The 23,118-nt window shown below is 43.7% G+C and overlaps 1 long non-coding RNA gene across 1 annotated transcript in view; it reads left to right on the top strand.

The window, feature by feature from the left end:
- Window positions 1–15,510, top strand: part of LOC149436715 (uncharacterized) — an 80,726-nt gene extending 65,216 nt beyond the window's left edge. Inside the window, exon 3 of the long non-coding RNA XR_016308268.1 lies at window positions 15,475–15,510. This is a non-coding gene — a long non-coding RNA (uncharacterized LOC149436715). The remainder of the gene's footprint in view (window positions 1–15,474) is intronic.
- Window positions 15,511–23,118: the final 7,608 nt, after the last annotated feature.

A 23,118-nucleotide genomic window follows, 5' to 3' on the forward strand; every position in this document is an offset into this window, starting at 1 on the left:
CTCATGGGGCCCCCTACTGACCCTGGGCCCTCGGGCAGTGCCCGAGTTTCCAAATGGTCAGTCCGCCCCTGCCGGAGTGCATGTAGACTGCAAAGTGGCTCCAGGACATCAGCACTGCTAATATGCATCAAAGGATAAATTTAAAAAATTAATAAAACAAGTATTTTATTTTTTTTAAAAATGTCTATGGTTTATGATACACAGTGCTATAGGAAATAGCACAATAAATATCAATCAGTTAAGAGTTTTACTTTAAGGAACAGGGATAATATGGAATGTGAAAGTCACATCAAAAATTATGCTCAGGGAAACTTTTGAAGCCAAGTCAAGATGCGCACTGTGAAAATAAACTGTATTTTCCCTTTAATTGCGGCACAAGGGACAGTCATTCAGTACAGTCCTTGCTGATAGAAGTAATAAAGATTGTAGGATGCACGGATCGTGGTTGGATCGGATGGGAATATACGGCTTTACCTTGTGATGCAGTATTTCATTATACGTGGTTGTGAAATGATGGCATCATACGTAAAACCTACACCCCGGGGAATGATGACAGCATGGAAACAGCGAGGGACAGGGGTCTGCATACATCCAGCTCTGGATCCTTCTGATTCTTGCATACTAATTCATCATCTCTCTCTTTCTCTGTCATCGAGAATTAATGCCCTTAAGTCTTATACCAGCAGATAAAAAAAAAAATATAAACATTAATAATACAAGTCACATAAAAGTTTAATGGCAATGGACAGTTAATACTGCATGGATACAGATGTTTGTGCACCCACCACCCCAAAGTATTGAGTAACTAAGACCTTGTTAATGAGTAGGTTCCTCCTTCAGGTGACTTTGAAGTATATGCCCAAAGATGAAAAAAGGATAATAGGTGCAGTAACAAGTTTACATATATACTTAAATTTCTATAGATATCCTGTTTGAATAGACATATATATACTTAAAGCTGAAGTTTCATTCTGCTTACATTTTGCCTTCAATGGTTCTTCCCTCCCCCCCATAGCAGGAAGGCTACAATTGGGATACCACGTTTCACATTTCAGGTGGTTGTGGGGCCCCTTGCGACATCCAAAGAAATGCAATGTTCTTGACATCCTGTCAATGTCCTACCTTTCCTCAGACCTTGTGCTGGTCCATGTGCTGGCATCCATCTTAGGTGTCTGCAAAGCATTGTGGGATCCTTTATGCTTTCAGCCCTCTGCGGCTCCTCCCCCAGAAGTTGGCGGCTTATCACATATAAGTCTGCTGTTTGTGGCTGTCCATTGCATTCGTGTCCTGTCTGTTGCACAACAGTAAGCTCCTGTTTAGCTACTCAATGCTTTCCTGGATACCGACTCGGCTTTGGCTAAGACTCCTCCTGGCTCCTGATCCTGGCTCTGGCGACCTGTCAGGGCTCCAGGTATGACCAGAGGTGTGTGGACTGACACAGGGAAACGCAGGCTTCAGATATGGTACAAACAATATAATTTATTAAGACTAACAAAACACAGTGTAAAACTAAACATAAACACAGTGCAAACAAACCAAACCAAACCACCCACCGATAACAATACATACAATACAAAGAGTAGTCAGGCAGGCCGGGTCAGTAGCAAACGGGCAAACAGAGTACCAGGAACAGGCGGGAGAGTGGTCGGGGTCACAAGCTGGGTTCAGTAACTCACGGGCAGCGCGGTACAGAGGGTCGGGCAGAGAATGGTCAGGGCACAAGCCAGGGATCAAGCAGGAGAAGTCAGCAGAGGTCAGAATCAGGCAGAGTCGGCAACAAGTGAGGCAGAAACAGGAACAGGGACAGGAATACAAGATACAAGGTACAGGGGCCCATGGAAAAACACACACCAAGGCCCTGACTATGAGTCTGGCCATTCCTTAAATACAACCCCTGCAATCAGCTTCAGGTGTTTGGCCGATTGCAGGGGTGAGTCTCTGATTGCTGAGAGCACCCGCTGGCCAGCCCTGGTACTGCAGCCCACAAGGCAGGTGAGTCCCACCATTATTGGCAAGTCCATTCCTGACACGACCATTCTTCCTGGCTCCTGATCCCGGCTCTGGCGACGATTCTTCCTGGCTCTTGACCCCGGCTATGGCTACGATTTCCGCTGTTGGACTTGCATAGACTCTTGTCTTATTTTTATATTAATATACCTACCTTTAATTGCACCTCCTTGTGTGTCTGGCTCCTCGCTCCCTGACACATCCAAAGTGGTGCACAAGCCATTTGAAGTTCTGCAAGTTCTGGTTGATATCTCCCTAGTTGTTGTCACTATAACGGCCTAACGATCAGCTTACACCTTGATGAGACGGATATTAGATAGCCAGCTGAAAGTTGCTGTGGAAAAAGTCAGCTCTACAGGGTATTTTCAAGATTCTGGTCTAAACTATTATTTATCTTATTCCATTCCCAAGTTTCACATTGACAAATCATTTTTGTCAATATATGAAAACACAGAAATATATATTTTTTCTATAACTCTTTATATATCAATCTGCCATGGTTTGCTGTGAGGAATAATGGATTCGGGATGGTTGAGGGACTCCCTGCAGACTTGTATAAAATGTCTTATACAACTGAAGGGCTGTGAGTTCCTCCAAACTTGACGGGTAAGTGATCCCTGAAACAATTCAGTATTTCTCTGGGAAAAAAAATCCCTTTCCTCTTCTAGGCTAACTTTCTGCTCACCACGCCACTTCATCTATTGCAAATCACAGCCTAATAAAGTATTCTGCCAAACTGGAGAAGAAAAAGTTTCCTGTAGCAACTAGAGCTGATTGGCACTTTCTGCTGATCCAGACAGGGAAATGCAGCAGTCTAATTGACTATTAGAGTCAATTTTTTCCTTGGTAAGAGTAATGAATGAGAGTGCCACAAATGTGTAATAGGTCCTGCATAGATTTATTTATCATGATAAAAGTTTAGGAGGTAAAGGCCAATGTGTTTCAGGACCTCGAAACTCCCCCTTCATCAGGGCTTGGATGCTGGGAGTGATAGGAGAAGATACTGGACAATGAATGCAGAGTCAACGACTAGAATCACAGTGTGGTCATCAAACTGTCATAAGAGAAGATACTGGACAGTGAATGCAGAGTCAATGACTAGAATCACAGTGTGGTCATCAAACTGTCATCAGAGAAGATATTGGACAATGAATGCACAGTCAACGACTAGAATCACAGTGTGGTCATCAAACTGTCATAAGAGAAGATACTGGACAGTGAATGCAGAGTCAATGACTAGAATCACAGTGTGGTCATCAAACTGTCATCAGAGAAGATATTGGACAATGAATGCACAGTCAACGACTAGAATCACAGTGTGGTCACCAAACTGTCATAAGAGAAGATACTGGACAATGAATGCACAGTCAACGACTAGAATCACAATGTGGTCATCAAACTGTCATAAGAGAAGATACTGGACAATGAATGCACAGTCAACAACTAGAAGATACTGGACAATGAATGCACAGTCAATGACTAGAATCACAGTGTGGTCACCAAACTGTCATAAGAGAAGATACTGGACAATGAATGCACAGTCAAGTGCTAAACATTGGCACCTGACCTTCTCATCTTTATCAAAATGAAGAAATCTATATTGGACTTGTTACAAACCCGTGGCACACTCATACTTTCCATTTACTTTGGACTGCTCCAGGGTCCCATAGGGATACCCCTACGAAAGAGTTGCCCCTTAACCTGATGGCCACACATGATTATACTTACCTTTGGGTCCGACGCTCAACCAACCTAATTTTTTTTATGTTTTCCTTGAGACCGACAATTATAAAACAGAACAATTTTATATGAATTTAAACCATATCTTGATTGTAAAAGTTTTAGTAAATTAACCCCACAGTCTTTAAACAGAGGCTGATATATGCTTAGTTTCAGCACAGATTCGAGGTACAAGAGAGCAGGCCCAACAGCCAGAAAAGACTTGCAAGTCTTTTAGTGACCCCTGTGCCCCCGTTCAATGGGATCCAGACTTTCAACAGATCTCTCTTCTGTTCACTCCACCCATGCCACTGTCTCTCTAAACTCACCTGTTTAGTAGGCAGGGCTGTAGGGGAAGTATCTGTCTTCTGAAATTAGCCCCATTAACCCTACCCCACATAGACAAAAAATTTCCATCCTGCAGACACTTCCATACAGGGCTGCACTCTCATCTTCAGACACTTTGATAATGAGAGCCGGTGTGTGCTGTCTAAATTTGATGGCCCCGGGGCAAAAAAATAATGATGACACATAACCATCTGAAATTGACATTTAGGTGAGCACTTGGTTAGAGCATGTTCTCCCTAGGAAGGGGGATTAAATGAATCTTCCATCACCTGTATCAGTATATCTTGGCTTGAGTGTCAGACACAGTTATGTGTCACCATGTCAAGTGGATGTGTCATGAGAATTCTGAAATGAAAGGTACAAACTCATCAAATAAGTCAAATATATGCACAGATGACAATGCATTAATATATAAGGCCATTGGGTCATAGGAAAAAAGGAGTGTAGTCTGTCTGGCTGTTATGGCTCATTTACACTTGCTTCGGCTTCAACATACATTAAAGTGCCTACAATTTCGACTTGCTTTTTGGATGTGTTTTTGATGCATCAATGTTGCTTCAGTGATGCTTCGATTATGCTTTTTTGAAGCTTGGCAAATGTCCTGTGTGTATGTCGATTTTCTATTTGTTTTAAAGGGGCCCAGTAAAACCCCAGCTCAGTATTCCCCCAGTCAGCAGATCCCCAGTTCATTAGTACTGCTGTTCAGCAGATCCCCAGCTCATTGGTAACCTCGTTCAGCAGATCCCCAGCTTACTATTACCCTTGTTCAGCAAATCACCTGCTCAGTAGTACTTCCAACTCAGCTGATGCCCCACTAAGTAGTAACCCCCAACTCTGCTGATCCCCCACTCAGTAGTAACCCCCAGTTCTGCTGATCCTCTGGTTTTCTGTTCCTCCTCTCTCTCTGTTCCCCGCTCACCTCCCGCTATATTGTTCCCACGCTGCACAGCACATGTGACATTGCTAGTTTTTCCTGCTCTGGTCCCCCAGCTCTGCTGATCCTCTGCCGCCTAGTCCTCATGTGTGCCGTCTTCTCTGGTCCGGACCCTGACCACCTTCTTTCTGCTCCATGCTGCACATCAGATATGATATCTGTACCTCACACTCCCAGAATATATACACAGGAACCAGAAGTGACTGTTGATGATGTCTTTCTGAGAGCCAGCTGTTGTCATACAATTTCAGAAACACTCTAAAATCTCATGAAAAGCTTTCCCAGAAGAATTAAGTCCATTATAGCCACAAAGCAGGGGTAGGGGGGGTTAGTGGCAACATGCCTATGATTTGGAATGGGACATCATCCAGGTATTATAGCCAGGTGTCCACAAACCTTTAACTATATAGTGTATGAGCTAGAAATATATGTTATGTTACTTCTGAAAGCATAACCTGTTATCCAGTGAAAAGGGAGACAGAATACACAGACAGAATAGACTTTTATATAATATACATTTAAATACTGCATTTATTTCCAATGTATTATATTCCTCAGTAGTACACATGTTTTTGAATTGAAAGTCCATCAGTGGCTTTAAACCTGGATGGAAAGGTTCGCTTTTTGGTTTCCCAGTGCATCCTAGGATATCTCATACCTGCAATACCTCTAAAACAAAGCAAAGCTAAAGCTGAATAAAAGGCTCTCAAAAGCTGCAGGTGCTGCAAGCGAACTTTGTCATAGACTTCTATGGAGGCTTCGGAGACACTTTGAAGCACCTTGAAAGCGTCATGGGGTATAATTTTTTAAGCGTAGCAAAGCAAAAGCAACCTGTAAGCAGGACTGTAACCTAACCACTTTATTTAGTGACAGGGGCTTCGATTGGCCTTCAGAGCATTTTAAAAAAGCACGTTCCGAAGCCACATTTTGAAGCATGTGTAAACTAGCCCTTTACGCTAGGTTCACATTTAAGCATTTTCTGCAGTGTTTTGCAGAAATGCAGTACAGTCCATTTAACATGATTTCTTATGGGACAGGTTCACATCTTTTCACCCCATACGTTTTCTGGAAAGGGTCAGGGACTTTTTTTACTGCATTTTTGGTTCTGTAGACTTCAATGGGAACACTGCAGAAAAGCATGTATTGCGTTTTTGCCATGTTTTTCATGTATTTTGCGGTTAAAATTTGCCTGAGATTAGAAGCAGTCTCTTAAAAGGAGTGCTGCTAATCTCAGTTTGTTACCTGTATAAAAGAAACCTTTCCCCAGGAGCAATCAAACAATCAGATTCCAAACTCTCCAACCATGGCAAAGACCAAAGAGCTGTCCAAGGATGTCAGGGACAAGATTGTAGACCTACACAAGGCTGGACTGGGCTACCAAACTATCGCCAAGCAGCTTGGTGAGAAGGTGACAACAGTTGGTGCCAGGGGCGGACTGACCATTTGGAAACTCGGGCACTGCCCGAGGGCCCGGGGTCAGTAGGGGGCCCCATGAGATGCCCCTGGTACCCTTTTCATAGGCTTTTTTGAGTGTGGGCAAGGACACAGGGGCCCCGTGATCCCCTATTGCCCGGGGGCCCCATGAGTTGTCAGTCCACCCCTGGTTTGTGCAATCATTCACAAATGGAAGAAACACAAAACAAGTGTCAGTCTCCCTAGTTCTGGTGCACCATGCAAGATCTCACCACGTGGAGTGTCAATGATCATGAGAACAGTGAGGAATCATCCCAGAACTACAATTGGTAACACTACGTCGACAACGATTGAAATCCTGCAGTGCCCACAAGGTCCCTCTGCTCAAGAAAGCACATGTCCAGGCCCGTCTGAAGTTTGCCACTGAACATCTGAATGATGCAGAGGAAAAAAAAAAATGCAAAATGCATAAAAATCGCAAGTGCAAAAACGCAAAGCGCAATGCAGAAACACATCAAACGCAACCTGCATAGGTGTGAACCTAGACTTAAGGTGGCATGGAGTTACAGGCCTGTCTTTATTATTGCTTATGTCCTGTGCTTTACATACCAGGGTGCATCAAGAGTTACAAAACATTTCCAAGAAAACAGTTACAAACATCTTGAAGTTTATTCAGCCATGAGACCAGTACTATGGCATGGTTCACCCATACCAGGCAAACAATTGTAAAATGGCAATCTAAATGAAAGGAATTTCATTTTTACATCTTTTGGGAACGTATTTGATTCATTGTAACCCTCTCAACTGAATAACATTAGACCTCTTAGAAATATTGATAGTTTTATTTGATTGCGTTTTTTCCGTACAGTTTTTATCTGACTTCACATTTCGATGTCATCACAATTTCAGCCAAAAGATTTGTTTTGCTTTGGATAGAGCAGGGAAGGATGAGAGCTGCTGCTAGGTGTTTGTTGTGCGCTCTATTACCATTGGGGAGGCTTCCCATCGCTGCCTACCATGACAGGAAGTCATAGCAAATGTCTCCAATGGGGAAGCAGAAAAATACAAAAACATTTTAGAAAACCGAAAAAGAGCTACCACTTGTTATTGCAGTGTTTTCATTGCTGTCTTCCTGACAACCACACTACGTGTCTCTTGTATGTGTGTTACATGGTCAGGAATGTTGAAAGATCTCCCCAATGGGATCAGAAATGGGAATAAAAATTTTAACATTTTATTCAAACCTTAAAAAAACAAGGCAGGCTTTAAACCTGAGACCAGTAATAGGTGTCAGGGATCCGGGTGTGACCAGAAATGTGTCGACTGACACCGGGAAGTAGCAGGCTTCAGGAACACAGGCGTAGTCAGGGCTGGAGAGGTGGAATGGTCAGGCGGGCCGTAAGGCAATGTCAGGCACCGCCCGGCGGGATCTCTAGTGACCCACAGAACAGGATTCTCCAGGGCGCGGAGTCTAAGCCCCAGTCTGCCTTTTCACCAGAGCCCCTGATGGTGGAGATGGACTTGGTGCAGGACTGAGACCAGGTCGCAGCCCCTGAGTGCACCCAACTGTGGTAGAGGGGTCTGCCGAGGGTGTGTACCGGGGGAAAGCCTGATGTGAAGGGGCTGACAGGTTTGGACAGTAGTGACTGGATCCGTGCGGGATGGATGGATTGTCTGGGTAGCGTCAGGCGTAGTCAGGCAGGCCAGGTCAGCAACGTGCGGGCAGTGAGGTACCGGAGGAGCAGGCAGAGAATAGTCAGGGTCACAAGCCAGGTTCAGTAACTCAAGGGCAGCGCGGTACAGAGGATCAGGCAGAAGGATGGTCAGGCAAGCCAGGGGTTCAACAGGAGACAGTCAGCAGAGGTCAGGATCAAAGCAGGGTCAGCAACTAGGCAGATAGGCAGGAACACAGGATACCAGGTACAGGGGTTCATGGGAAACATACACCAAGGCACTGACTGCAGGTCTGGCCATTCCTTAAATACACCTCCTGCAATCAGCCCCAGGTGTTGGCTGATTGCAGGAGTGAGCTTCTGGCTGCTGAGAGCACCCGCTGGTCAGCCCTGGTACTGCAGCCCACACGGCAGGTGAGTCCCACCACCAGTGCTGAGTCCATTCCTGACAATAGGTCATTCATGATTTGGCTGTCGATCAGGTCCATGTATTTAGTAGGTTGCAACCCCACCATCACACCAGCACTAGACACCTGGAGCACATACTCTGCATCTCCTGCCCGGTGCCCTGGGTGTCGACACCATTGTCTCCCATGTTTCCTGGTGCTGTGGCTGCACATCATGCTACAGTTCTTTACACACAAAGGAGGGTGACATGGTTCACCTCAGGTCATGCTGCCCATCCTCAGCTCCTCCAACTCCAGGATTAAGGACAAGGAACTGAAGAAGCTAGAGGGAAACCAACCATGACAGCAGGGGGACTTAGTGAGAAAAATGTATGTGAACGGCAACATGAAAGTAAAACCAATATGACTGGGTTTCTCCAGGCCTTATGGGGCTTGTCACTGGTACATCCATGTATTTGTGCTGGAATGTAGATCCATAATGTCTGAACCCCCCCCCCAGGCCTTATGAGCCCTATCACTGCCACACCTCCTGTATTTATGCTGAAGTGCAGAGCCATTTAGGTATATTGATCTGTCAAGAGTGACTCAAGGCTGGCTTGAACTGTGTTTACACCAGTGATGACAGTAATCGGTCCATGATGGCTTTCTCAGGGGAGTGTTAGACAGCGGCGTTGATCAGTGAAAGCTGCACATGTGATTGCAGGCAACTTGTAATGTATAATTGTGAGATGGCTGGGTGTTACTAGGGGCATATAACATTCTGTCCGCGGTGTCTGTCATTGGAGACATCTCAGACACCTTTCACATCTTCCTATTCCTTCTCCTTCATAGCAGTCAATTTCCCATCAGATTATAGGTTTTCAGTAAGTTTAACTGTGTCTCATGAAACTCCTCATGTATAAGTGGCAGAAAATACTGGTGTTCAAGAGAGGAAAAGGATCAGTTCCAGGATTTTGGGCTATGGACAGATTTAAGCACAACTATTTTGCAGCACTTCTCACATACAGTGCTGTACATTCATAGCTACAAACTATACATTGAAACAAGTTTCTTACTTAAAATTTGAACAGGCATCAAAACATTTTTACATGACATTAAATAATATGAATTTACATGCACATAAAAATACTGTAAATCTACGCTCCAAATTCGAACTAAAATCCGATTTATGCAACGTTTGCTAGGAAGGGTGTATAGCAGTATGCAGAGGGTTCATTCAGAACTTTTGTATTTAATATGTGGTCACACTCCTTTAACTCCTGATGGGATATATATATATATGTATAAGCTTTTTAGATTTTAGCATAGGTGTATCATATATCTGTTGTATCGTACAGGTCAGTGACCTGACCTGAATGTGTAGCTCTCTTACAATGCGTGTCTATTTGCCCCATATTGGCAGTATATCCAATTGAGCAATTGCATTTTGCAGAGCAGAGTAGGGACTGGCCAGAACGGGTTTACTATGATGCAGCTGGCCAGATTAAACATGTATTGAAATCTATGTGAACCACATTTGAGATGTGACATAGAATGGATGGCACCCCATGCATTGGGGCCATGTGACCAAGGACAGTCAGTTTTGTTCCCTTGGTGAGTAGGGTCAACCTAGGTGAATGAAAATATGGACATAAGGGAATCGATCAGTCATGACACTACAAACTGCAGCCACATGATCTGTGATCAATGGAGGGAATGCTCATTACAGTGGTGGTCAGTAGAAAGATTGCCCTTTTACATTAGTGATCAATGCAGTGCCACCTCCTGAGTGAAGTTGGGACCAGAACTGAAGGAACCTTCAAGATGGAAATTAAACCACCATTGCTCTCTGTAACCTCTGGAGGAATCCTACACTTCCATGGAACCACGTTTGAGAAACTTTAAAGCATCTAATGTGGAATTTGGAAGACTTACATTTATGAAAGTTGTACAAACTTGCAACTAGTCTTAAAGTACCAGCAACAAGGTACAGAAAAACAAAGGAAGGGCAGTATTAAAGAAAAACTCACATGCAATTTTTAACCACTTGCCTACCAGGCACTTATACCCCCTTATTTACCAGGCCAATTTTCAGCTTTCAGCGCTGCCGCACTTTGATTGACAATTGCGCGGTCATGCAACATTGTACCCATATGAAATTTTGATCATTTTTTTCTCACAAATAGAGATTTCTTTTGGTGGTATTTAATCGCCACTGGGCGCTTTACTTTTTGCGCTATAAATAAAAAAAGTGCAAAAAATTTGAAAAAAAAAAAAGTTTCTTTGTTTCTATTATAAAATTTTTCAAACAGGTAATTTTTCTCCTTCACTGATGTGCGTTGATGAGGCAGCACTGATAGGCACTGATAGGCGGCACTGATAGGCAGCACTAAAGGGCACTGATAGGCAGTACTAATGAGGTGGCACGGATAGGCGGCACTGATAGGCAGCACTAATGAGGTGTCACGGATAGGCGGCACTAATATGCAGCACTGATAGGTGACACTGATGATGGGTACTGATAGACGGCACTGACTGGCATCACTGCTGGGCACTGACTGGCGGTACTGACTGGCACAACCGCTGGGCACTGACTGGTGGCACTGACTGGCAGCACTGCTGGGCTGCACTGGTGGGTGGCACTGGTGGGCAGCACTGGTTGGTGAGCACAGGTGGGTGGCACTGGTGGGCACAGGTGGGTGGCACTGGTGGGCACAGGTGGGTGGGCACAGGTGGGTGGCACTGCTGGGCACAGGTAGGTGGCACTTCTGGGCACAGGTGTGTGACACTGCAGAGTGGCACAGGTGGGTGCACTGCTGGGCACAGGTGGGTGCACTGCTGGGCACAGGTGGGTGATCTGCTGGGCACAGGTGGGTGCACTGCTGGGCACAGGTGGGTGATCTGCTGGGCACAGGTGGGCGGAGCTAGTGGGCGCACTGCTGGGCACAGGTGGGCGGAACTTGTGGGTGGCACTGCTGGGCACCGATCATCAGGGCACTGATCATCAGTGCCCTGATGATCGGTGCCGATCCTCGCTCTGACAACTGCCGGTTCTCGGCAGTACTTTCCTCACGATCTGACAGCGTGAGGAAAGTGCAGCTGAGAACCGGCACTTGCATTTCCCTGTGATCAGCGTGTCATTGGACACCGCTGATCACGTGGTAAAAGGCCGCTGTGATTGGCCTTTTACCACATCACGTGATCAGCTGTGTCCGTAGGACACAGCGATCACGGAGATCGCCGGGTGCGCGCCCCATGGGGCACGCAGGAGAGCGCGTTCTGGGAGGACGTCATATGACGTCCACCCAGAACTGGCCGGCCGCAGTGCAGCCGTCATTCGGCTATCTGCGGTCGGCAACTAGTTAAACTTGCATCTAATCATTCAAGGGACTAAGTGCATGTAACTCTTGCCGTCCTGAATGATCTTTTCCTAATATGCATGAACAACCAGAACTGTTCATTCATAATAGTAAAAGATCAGCCAGTTAAGAATGGGGGCAGGGGCGCAGTACTGGCTGTAACACCCCGCAAGAACACTTATAAATTGGTCTTTAGGTGGAGCTACATCCAGCACAAACAGAAAAAGATCTTTCCATTGCATGATGCTTTAACATAACAGAGCAGGAACAAGTGCTACATCCCACTCTAGGATACTAAATAAAAATATAAACCTTTTGGTGAGAGTTTTTCCTGGAAACCAGATATTTCAGATTAATGCAACTTGAGAGTTCACTGGTTTCTATAGATATCTGGAGTTGCTCTATAACATGTTACACATAGAGATCTCAAAACCCAAACCTAGACATGTTTTTAACCGTAGATAGGTTTAATATTTTCAGTTTAGTATTCTTTTGAATATGTTCTTAGTATAAGTACTTTCGCTGTAATAAACCAAGAGGAAGCCATGATGTGCATTCCTTGGGTCTGCAGCAGGGGCGGACTGACAACTCATGGGGCCCCCGGGCAATAGGGGATCATGGGGCCCCTGTGTGCTCACCCACACCCAAAAAAGCCTATGAAAAAGCCAATTAAAGGTACCAGGGGCCCCCTACTGACCCCGGGCCCTCGGGCAGCGCCCGAGTGCTCCAATGCTCAGTCCACCCCTGGTCTGCAGTGCTCCAGCTCAAAATGACATTTTATTGTGCTGCTATTGCTGTAGTTAGGCTTTTATTTACAGAAAATATCTTTTGCGCCTCCATTAGAGCATATACAGTATATGGCTTTGCAATTTGTATTCTTCTTGGCACATTAGTTTCTATCCCTGAAGTTTTTCACTACCTGGTATTCTCTCTGTTGATGGCAGGCCACAAAATGCCTGCTGTCCTCTTGACTAACTGTCGTCTCTTTCTGTCAGAGGGAGCTGGGGGTCTTCCTAGCAGCTTCATGAAATATGCAAAATTCACTTGGCACTAATTAGCCGAGTTGCTGCTGCGTTCAGGAAGATCCCAAGTGCCCTCTGATGACAGATACGATGTCATATGTCCAGTAGATGTCCCAGGGAGGAGTAGGGATGGACCAGATATTTTGATAGGATTCGTTTAATGTTACTCTGAAACTGCCTGTTTTTTAATTTTTTTTTTCAAGTCAAATAAAATGGGACAAAGAGCGCTCAGTTTTTCTGAAAGTGTATTTCCACTTTTGCAGCCAGATTGGAATAACACCTACTGTATACTGTAGTCACATACTAAAGACTCACATGGCCGCTTGAAACCGTACAACAAAAAACGTTGGCATATTCCCCCATCAGGGAGCCACAGCTTCTACATACAGCCCCTCATACAAATCAATGGCTGCATACAACGATATGTGGTCATATGCCGGTACTTGCGTAAAGCTACGCATGCATACTAATGTACGCCATTGGACACAGTGTCATACATTGTTACATATGTACATGTTTACACATGTGTTGGCGAATACCCATACACAGACTCCGAGTGGGGAAATAGAACGGAATTTTATGTTGTATGGCCCCAGGAGCCCGTGTTGATAAAGCTTTATTATTGCTGCAAAGTAATTGTGATTATAGTGACTCTGTCACCGCTGAAAAATATGAATATGAAAGCAAACGCCCCCAGTTTATACTCACCTGTCATGCAGATGCAATTTCTTCTTTGCTTTCTTAAAGGGCTCTGGGCACTGCTATTATCTGACTTTTCTATTTCTGTGAGTTTCAAATCCCGTGTCCCTTGATGGACGCTGAGGTTCCTCCTGCAGGCCCTACATCAATAGATAAAGTATACATTTATATAATTTGGTATCCTGTATCTGAGCATTATGCAAATGTAAAACAAATAAACGGTTTGCTAACTTGCCTTACGAAAGCTGAAGCTTGCTTGGATTAGTTGTTATGTGCTCCACTTTATATGCATTTTGCTTTGTGAATGAGGTCAATTTGAGGGCTTTATCTCAGGCTCCTACTGAACCTTTTCAGAGATGGAAGAAGTGCCAGCTCTGCAGGCAGACCCTGGAAGGAAATTGAATCAATTTTGTGAATGGTGGCTGTATCAGACCAGAGAGAAAATTGAATCCTTTTTCCTGTCTTATAATATCGCTGGGCAGACAATATAAAAAATGAGCTTAGGAAGACTACCATGGACAAGCTCTTTTCATAGAGAACACTTGTTCAGAGCCGGAGGAAATGAATTATTACTTCCACAAGCTGCAAGTGAATGTAATAAGCTGTAAATACACTTTGGGTAGAAAATAACCAGGAGAGAGCAGTGAGCTTTATCTGCTGTCTGTATTATATACACGTCATGAACTGTACAGTGACCTGCAACTCTGCAGTATTCCTGGAATAACTGGAGGAGCAGATCGGAGATTGGGTTGGTGAATTACTTTGAATGACTTACAATGTTGTTGTATAGTAATTCCCTCTCTTTCTTCCTTTCGCCATCTTTCCTTCCTTCTCTGCCTTCCCTTTCTTCCTTCCTTGCTGCCTCAGTCCCTCTCTGCATTCCTTACTTTCTTCATCCACCCTTCCTGCTCTGCCGTCCTCATTTCCTTCTTTTTTTTCTTTATCTTACTCTGACTTTCTTTATTTTTCCATTCCTACAGTTTCCTCATTTCCTTCTTTACTTCATTCATTCCTCACTCCTGCTCTGCCTTCCATTCTTCCAAGCTCCCTTCCTTCTTTTCTTCCTCCCTTGTTCCTTTCTGCTTTCCTTCCCTTATCTGTCATGGCCAGGGGTATTGGAGGCCAGTAGCTATAGAAGTAGAGAGATTCCGGCCAACCAACTGGACAAATGCAACAGCAGGTCACCCTGGTGAATGACACAAGCTCACCTGAAGTGTAGAGTCTAAGCACTAGCCAATGTTTATCAGGGCCCCTGATGGTGAAGATGGGTTTTCTGAGTGCTATTACCAGGTTGCGGTCCTGGGGATCACTCCACCAGGTGGTGAGCAAGCCAGGGTCCAGTAGCAGATATAGCAGGTAGGAATCAGGAAGAAGCATAGTCAGTAAACAAGCCATAGGTTGGTAGCAAGTGGCTGCAGGTTGGGATCAAGTAGAAGCGTAGTAGAGGAACAAGCCAAAGGTTGGTAAGGAGTGGCAGCAGAGACAAGAGCGAGATATTGGATGCAGAGAGCACAATAATCTGGCAAACAGGAAGTGCAAAGACAAGGCTTATGGTCTGGTTCACACCTATGCAGTTTGCTTTTGATCCGTTTCTTCAGTGCTTTCTGCTTTTCTGAAGCATCTCCATTGAAGTCTGTTGAACCAAAAACACACCGTTTGGCATTTAAAAATCAGAAGTTCATAGGATGACAAAGAGTTCAGGGTTCAAGAGAAACAAGACACAAGGCATTGACCAGGGAACTGGCCAGCATCCCAGGTGGCTCAGCAAGAAGGGTCTTCGCCAGACACAGCAGAGATTGCAGGTTCAGTCCCAAGCCTGACCTCATCCCTCCTTCCTTTTTTGTCGTTCCTTTGTCTTTTTCTTCCTTCCTTTCTCCATTTATCCCTCCATGCATGCTTTTCTCCTTTTCATAGGATGAACAAAGAGTTCAGGGTTCAAGAGAAACAAGACACAAGGTATTGACCAGGGAACTGGCCAGCATCCCAGGTGGCTCAGCAAGAAGGGTCTTTGCCAGACACAGCAGAGATTGCAGGTTCAGTCCCAAGCCTGACCTCATCCCTCCTTCCTTTTCTGTCGTTCCTTTGTCTTTTTCTTCCTTCCTTTCTCCATTTATCCCTCCATGCTTGCTTTTCTCCTTTTCATAGGATGAACAAAGAGTTCAGGGTTCAAGAGAAACAAGACACAAGGCAAGATTGTTCAAAGAATTGACCAGGGAACTGTCTAGCATCTCAGGTGGCTCAGCAAGAAGAGACATCACCAGACATAGCGGAGGTCGCAGGTTCAGTCCCGGGACTGATATAATTCATCCTTTCTTCTTCTGTCCTTCTATTCCTTCCTTTCTCCATTCATCCCCCCATGCTTGCTTTTCTCCTTTTCCTTGTAAATTCCTTTCTCTATCCCTGCTCTCTTCTTTGCCTTCTTTATTTCCTTTCTCACTTCCTCTTTTTCTTTCTTTCCTTCCTTCCTTCCTTTCTGCCTCTCTTGCCCTCATCTCTGCCATTCTTTCTTTCATTAGGTCTCTCTAATCTTATCCTTCAATAATTAAGATAGATGACTAAAGAATAAAGCACAGCAATTATTGATTACATTGTTCCCATTGTTCCAGTCCTGTTTTGATTAAAACAGGTGTATTGTTAGTTTTGTAGGATGTCTATTAATGATGTCAGAGTTCTTAGAAAATAAAGGAATGTCAGCAGTTTGTATCCCCCATGGCACTGTATTCCTCTCTGCTGCCTCCATCCTCTGTGCATATAACTCAACTCTCTTATGTCAGTCCAAATATAGACAGAACAGAACAAAGGGTTCAGTAACTATAAATTAAGAATAACACATCCTCTTCTTTACCATTACTTATTTTCTCATTTTTATATAGACATATACAATCTGGACAGGTACAAAATGTATTTTATTTATTGCCACTGAGAGTTTCAGAGTTCTATTTCTCAGAAATTTAAGTAGTTGGGAGTAGAGGTTTGCTGTACTTTTGTATATAAATGCTGAACCCATTCCAGATGGCCAATGGCTGACTTTCTGACAATGAATAAGCACCTTTCAGCTTACAGAAGGTGAACACCAAACCTTTTGCCACCAATAGTGATCCTTCTCTTATTGGTCTAGTAGAGCAACTCAATGCCCCTAGAACCAGTCCTTGGTGGAAAAACATAGATTTCAGAGACTCAACATCCAGTAGGATCCAGAAGGTCCTAGTTCCAGCAAGCAGGTGTTTTGGTTGGACCTTAACTTTTTTTATGATCAGAAGAATAAATTGAAGTAGCAGACCTGCAGTCCAATTTTGACTTAAAGTAAACCAAATAACTAAAATTTCTATATAATCCTAGTTAAATGTTATTATTTCTTAAGTTGTTTTTGGTATTTTCAACCGTGCTGCTTTTCTTACAAGAATGCCTGGTAATCCTGCCATAAAGGTCCTTGTTCAGGTACTTCCTTATAGGCAGGTGGCGTTCTGCCTCAGTCGTGGCCATAGCAGGCACCCGAAGCATCCCCTACTAAGTTAAAGTACAGTCACACTGACCTTTGGGACTTAGGGGCCTAGGGGACTTTGCCCTGTAGATTCCACTGCATGGGTGGGGGCTAGTGACCAGATCCTCTGCCCATCCTCCTTGTTGTGCAGCTGTACCTCCTCACTCCCAGGGGTATCAGGACACTGGCCCAATTTCTCGACAGCCACTGCAACTGTTGCTGTTTCACTGCATCTACTGTGTCACCTGAAGAACTTATTCAGAGGCCGCATGTAGACAGACTTCTTCTTTAGTTCAGCTGTTTGGCCTCAGAACCCAACACAGCTCAGCAACAAGAATTGATTATCTGTAGTGAGTCTCTCTGAAGCAGCGATATGTTGCCAGGCCCAGCAAAGGGGAGCCCTCTCCAAGGGGAACCCAGGTAAAGTGCAGTCTTTAGGAAACCATTCTCCTCATGGCAACCCTTCCCATGGCCAGGTCTCTACTACTCAGCTAGCTCCTTCCATGTTATATATGGAGATCCTGCCAGGAAGGAAGTGAACACACTCTCTTTCCTGGATGGACCTAAAAGAGACATACTTTTAAATGGGCCACATAGTGGGCCTTACCTTAATACCTTAATTTACCTACATCCTGATATGGGATGACAACTGTTGCCCAGTCCTGCTCCTGCTTTTTCACCCAAAGAGTATAAGAAGTTGGGAGTTGCACTCCTTGATTATCTCATCTTAGTAATTTATTCTGTTGGTAATAAAGCAACTGTACAGATGTAGTCTCCACCCGAAAAACCACAGTCCCTAAACACATTTCAACCTGATGGGCTAGTTCATAAGGAGAGAGTGGGTAGCACCTAGTCTCTCGTGAACATGCTGATCAGGGCTACAGGAGCCAGAACCCAGATGGTCCATGCATGTTAAGGGGTAGGGCTTTGGAGCTGTGCTGTGGTTCAGGGTATGCTTTTACTGCTTTTTCATCCTGTCTCGTGTCCTACAAACAGCACTGCTGCCACAGTGCTGACATTTCCTCTCATGTCTTGTTAGAATGGAAAGTGATGGGAAGCACCGACCAAAACGCTTAGTATGAGGGGTAGAACTTCTTGTTGTCTGTACCTACTTGTGTGTTCATTATAGGGACAGAAATGTTATCTCCTCTCAACTATATACATAAAAATAGCTGAGTTAAACTTCCATAAAACACTTATTGGATAGTGGTTCATGCTGTCTAATAAATATAGCTACCTATAAGTTGCCCACATGCTTAGAGAACAGGCTGCCCAAAGAAACACTCAAGCCAAGATTTGGCCAAGCGCAGGATTACTATATTCTGTTTAATCTATATGTATGAGCCTCCTACCAAGCTTTTGGATTGGCCCAAAGACAATGGAAATGGTCCAGCCATAAAACGCACATACAAGGTCACTGGATTTCTCATGCATAACCCACTGCGAATTTATGGGGGTTTTTTGTATTTACATACATTCTGACATATGCACACTCATATTTGTATGCAATCAGTAGACCCTCCTGATCTCCACTTTAGGGATCAACTTTACTGCAAGTATAGTCATGTATTTTGCTACATCTTTCAACACAAACACAATGCCTAGATATGAGAAGCGTGGATTGCTTTCAATATAACTAGCTCCTACCACTGGGTTTCATTCAAGAAAAATTTTCGGTCTACTCACTGGGAGATATTTCAACTGGATGGAAGAACTCTTATTATCGAAGAACTCATGTTTGCCCTATAGGATCTAGGATATCAAAAAGTGCCCAATAATTGCAAAATGAATCTCAAAAACTGATAGCATGAGTTGGTTTTCTTGAACCATTTATAACCAGTCTAACGTTAGTAGATGCCTCCAGGATGGGTTGTTTCAGATTAATCTGCACTGCTGTTTCCTAAAGTCATCCTGAAACAAAGAGGTTAATGCTAATTTAACATCTCCCTGTGCAGTCACTGCTTAGAAGTCAGATAATAGTACAGAGGATCAGACAGAACTACTTCTGATGTGATTCGAGTGCTCTGCCTGGCTGTGTTAGAACAATCGCCTGCCCATTACCCCTTGTGCGGGAGGAATCAACAAAGCAATCACAATGACGAGCAATCTTTATGCATTGTGGAAAAATACCAAGGCCTCAAACCTCCCCAATGCTCTTTCCAACTCATTTCATGTTTTTGATCCCCTGCTGCCTCTTTGATCTTAATGTATGTGTGTGCGTTGCTTGTTGAACTCCTGTAATGGCTGCAGTCGTTTCGGTGCTGCTTATCAATATTCATTCATTCGTTGCGCTGGGTTTTTTCTGCAGCTGCGGAAAGTGGCAAATGATCCATTCCAAGGCTGATTACTGAGCAAACTTCATGCTCAGACAAAGCACAGAATCTACAACAACACCTACAGAATCACTGAGGCATTTTTACTGGGATGAAAACTCTAATTATTTGAAATGAATTTTCTACATAGTTATTACAATAATCAGGCTTAAGAAGAACTCCAGACAAAAATGTTTATTGTAGCGAGCAAAGGAATATATAGCAAATAGCTTCTGAAGAGGACTGGAAGGGACTCTAGAACCTGTAGGAGTCTGACCAGTGATGAAGGACCCCTCTTAAGCTCTTTGAGGGTGCTATTGGCCATTCAAATTGTACAAAAGCATGCTGCATAATTCAGTTACTGTCCATGTTCTCAGTTATTAGTCATCATCTGTCATCCTTTTCCTTATGATGGAAAAAAAAAGTAAACCTTTCAAACCCATTGTTGCTGCCTTTGCAGCCCCTACTGCATCTACCTGCTGTGTAGCACTTTTAGAGTCGTCAGGGTTTAAGTGGTACACTGTGGGACTTAGGACACTGTGGTTTAATTGGTTGAATCAAGTGGGCTAGGTTTTCTCCCTCTTGTGTGTGTGGGTAAGCAGAGTTTTGAAGAGTTTGTCTAGCCTTCTACAGTTCAATAATTACAAGCTATGTGCCCAAACAGGGGCGGACTAACAACTCATGGGGCCCCCGGGTAATAGGGGATCATAGGGCCCCTGTGTCCTTGCCCAAACTCAAAAAAGCCTATGAAAAAGGTACCAGGGGCATCTCATGGGGCCCCCTACTGACCCCGGGCCCTTGGGCAGTGCCCGAATTTCCAAATGGTCAGTCTGCCCCTGTGCCCAAATGTGACTATTGTTAGCAATTACTGGGCGTTTTCTGGACTGGATGGGTCCTGATCTCCTGGAACATGCATCTTTTACAAAGATGGGAATGGTAAGGCTCCATGCACACTGGGTTTAAAAAAAAAAGCGCCAGTTCCCTTGGCAGAAAAAACGTTGATATAGAGCGTTTTTGTACACAGTTTAGACACGTTTAGGAGAGTTTAGCATCCAATCAAAAAGAAGGGTTTTTTTTCTGCCTCTAAACGTTGAGCTTAAAATATGCCTCTAAATGTCCTAATGTGCATGGACACATAGGATAACACTGAGCTGCCTTTACAGGCAAAACAAAAAACTCCCGTAGAAGTAGAGATTTTTAAACCAGTGTGCTTTGATCACACCTATGCTTTTTTAAGTGCTTTTGCAGAAATGCACTACCATTTAAACATGGTTTCCTATGGACAGCTATGCTTTTTTGAGCTGCTTCATTTTTGGAAGGGATCAGGGACTTTTTTAAAAGCAAAAAGCAGCATATTTGCTACAATAGAGTTCAATGGAGGAGCTGTTACTACGTCTTTTGTGTGTTTTTACTGAGTTTTGCATTTTTATTCACTCCGGCGAAAAAAAAAAAACGCAAAACCGCATGTAGAAAAATGCAAAACGAACTGCGAAAAGCACTGCAAAATGGACAAAAAGCAAAGCCTAAGAGGACAGGGAATATCTCCGTATTCGTTGTTTTGGAGGAGACCTCGTCCTATGCTAAACCAGGCTTTGAAGAAGCATTTTTTTTATCTTTGCTTTTAAAATCATTGTGATGCCCCAATTACCAACTGAAATTTAAACATAAAGACTTTTAATTACTGGGTTTTTTTTTGTATAACATATTTTTGATTGGATTAAAAGCAAGCAAAGAAAAAAAGAGTACGGTCAAAGTACGCGGTTGTTGTGAACACAGCAGTTAACAACATGTACAGATAACAGTTAATTCTCTGCTATAATAAGTATTACTTGGGCAGCACAGTGGCTAAAAGGTTAGCACTTCCGCCTGGCAGTACTAGGGTCGTTGGTTCGAATCCCAGCCACGGCACCACCTGCCTGGAGTTTGCATGTTCTTTCTGTGCCTGCGTGGGTTTCCTCCCACACTCCAAAGACATGCTGGCAGGTTAATTGGCTCCTGTCTAAATTGTCCCTAGTATGTGTATGTATGAATATGAGTTAGGGACCTCAGATTGTACTCCCCTTGAGGGTTAGGGACTGATATGAATGTATAATATATATGTAAAGCGCTGCGTAAATTGACAGCACTATATAAGTACCAGAAATAAGTAAATACTTGTACTTGACCATCAGAGTGTGAGTCCAAACTAACCTGATAACTGATATACATAAATCCATACACTCCCTACTCCAATAATCACTGGAACACCCCAAAAGAAAAGTAAACCTTTCACCCTTGAAAGTATGTGTAAATTATAGATCAGCTTTTCTAAATAATCAATTAAATAAAATTAAAAATGTCCCAAAACTTATATCTGTCCCAAAAAATTATATCCCAAATGTCTCTGTTTAAATATTTCCAAATTAACTTGTAGATAATCCAGTGAAGACTTTTCAAAATCCTTGTGGACCTCAAAAACAAAAACTTAAGATAGTGTATTACCCTTTAACTTCATACAAAATAAAACCGTGATAACAGGTGTATCATGCGAACTCCATAACGTGCACACTTCACACGTGAAAATATAGAGAAGAAAAAAAAAAAATTCTAATATGATGAAATTATTAATATAGTGAACATAGCAATACCCAAAAAAAATGATAAGCATACGTGATCACCTCCACCTACTGAAGGCTGATAGTGAACACTTCAAACATATCACAGTGACCAGGGGCGGACTGACAATTCATGGGGCCCCCGGGCAATAGGGGATCATGGGGCCCCTGTGTCCTTGCCCACATTCAAAAAAGCCTATGAAAAAGGTACCAGGGGCATCTCATGGGGCCCCCTACTGACCCCGGGCCCTCGGGCAGTGCCTGAGTTTCCAAATAGTCAGTCCGCCCCTGACAGCGACATATCAAGTGATCTCCTCCAACTAGTGAAAAATGGATAATTACCCTTATGCAAAAATGACAGGCTTTATACAAATAGGTAGTGGCACTCCCCAAACTTTCTACTCTTTCTCTTGTTTCCACTCTTCCATATCTTATTAACCTCCCTGGCGGTATTCCCGAGTGTAGCTCGGGGTAAAATGTCAGTACCAAAAGCGGTAACCCCGAGCTACACTCGGGCTTACCATGCGGCATTGCTCAGGTAGTCCCTGCAGCACTTACCTTGTCCTTCGCTCCCACGTTGTGTCCCCTGCAGCGTCCCCGGCTATCTTGTCTGGCCGATGCTGGCATCCGGCTTCCGTGTTCCAATCCCTGTGACGTCAGGACGTACGGGCGCCGAAACCGGCGGCAAATTTGAAATTTTTAAAAAATGTCATTTTTTTTAAAATGACTATTACATAGTAAAACATTGCTGTTTCAATGCATTTCACATACATTTTGTCCCGAGTGCTTTGTCCGGCGCCCTGCCTGCATTTTTACAGTTCTTTCTGCCTGGAAACTTAGAAATGGCATCCAAAAAGCGTCCCTTTACGTCAAAAGCGGTTTTAGAGCAGCTAGAGAACAGCGATAGTAAATCAGAACCACTTGCAGAATTGAGTGATAATGATTCGTGGGGGAAATTCCTCATCAGACACTGAAGACGATTCTGCGACTTTGCTCAGCGATGTGCGAGTTTGCCTCTGTATTTCAAATTTCAGTGTTTTTGGTTTGATTATATTATTGAATTAAATTTATTATTATTATTTTTTATGATTATTTATTAAATTATAATTTATGATTTCGTGTTTCAAATTTTCTCCTACCCGGGATGTTTACTAGACTCTTGTTCGGACAG

Source organism: Staurois parvus, unplaced genomic scaffold, assembly GCF_062004578.1.
Source record: "Staurois parvus isolate SC_StPar_1 unplaced genomic scaffold, SC_StPar_1.0 ptg001349l, whole genome shotgun sequence".
Lineage (NCBI taxonomy): Eukaryota > Metazoa > Chordata > Amphibia > Anura > Ranidae > Staurois > Staurois parvus.